This window comes from Schistocerca nitens, chromosome 7 (genome assembly GCF_023898315.1).
Source record: "Schistocerca nitens isolate TAMUIC-IGC-003100 chromosome 7, iqSchNite1.1, whole genome shotgun sequence".
Lineage (NCBI taxonomy): Eukaryota > Metazoa > Arthropoda > Insecta > Orthoptera > Acrididae > Schistocerca > Schistocerca nitens.
The window spans coordinates 65,174,084-65,175,046 of NC_064620.1; positions in this window are offsets into that span (position 1 = coordinate 65,174,084).

A 963-nucleotide genomic window follows, 5' to 3' on the forward strand; every position below is an offset into this window, starting at 1 on the left:
AGGGAATCATTCAATGTGACAGAAGTGCAACCCTTCTGCAAGTTGCTACAGATTTCAATGCTGGGCCATCACCAAGTGTCGGGATGTGAAACGTCATTGATATGGGCTTTTGGAGCCGAAGGCCCGCTCATACACCCTAGATGACTGCACGATACAAAGCTTTACACCTCCTGTCAGCACTGACACTGGGCTGTTGATGACTGGAAACATGTTGCCTGATGGTCCGAGTCTCATTTGAAATTGTATCGAGAGGGTGGATGTGTATGGGTATGGAGACAACCTCACGAATCCATTGGACCCTGCATATCAGCAGGGGACTGTTCAAGCTGGTGGAGTCTCTGTAATGGTGTGCAGTTGGAGTGATATGAGACTCCTGATAGGTCTAGATATGACTCTTGACAGGTGACACATCCGTAAGTGTCCTGTCTGATCGGGACGTCTATTCATGTCCATTGTGCATTCCGACAGACTTGGACAATTCCAGCAGGACAATGCAACTCCCCACATATCCAGAATTGCTACAGAGTGGCTCCAGGAACACTCTTCTGAGTTTAAACATTTCCGCACCAGACATGCTGTTCAGAAGAGAGCTCCAACCCCTTGTACTCATGGATTTATGGAAGCCGTGCAAGATTCATGGTGTCAATTCCCTCCAGCACTACTTCAGACATTAGTCGAGTCCATGCCACATTGTACACTTCTGCATGCTCATGGGGGCCCTACATGATATAAGACAGGTGCACCAGTTTTATCTCTTCAGTGTATAATTACCTCAGCATCACCAGATTTAACTCAACTACTTTTCATTACCCTTGTTTTGATTTTGTTGAGGTTCATCTGATATCTTCCTGTCAAGCCTGTCCATTCCAGTCAACTGCTCTTCCAAGTCCTTTGCTGTCTCTGACAGAATTACATTGTAAGTGGCAGATATCAAAGTTTATATCTTCTTCCTGAACTTTAATC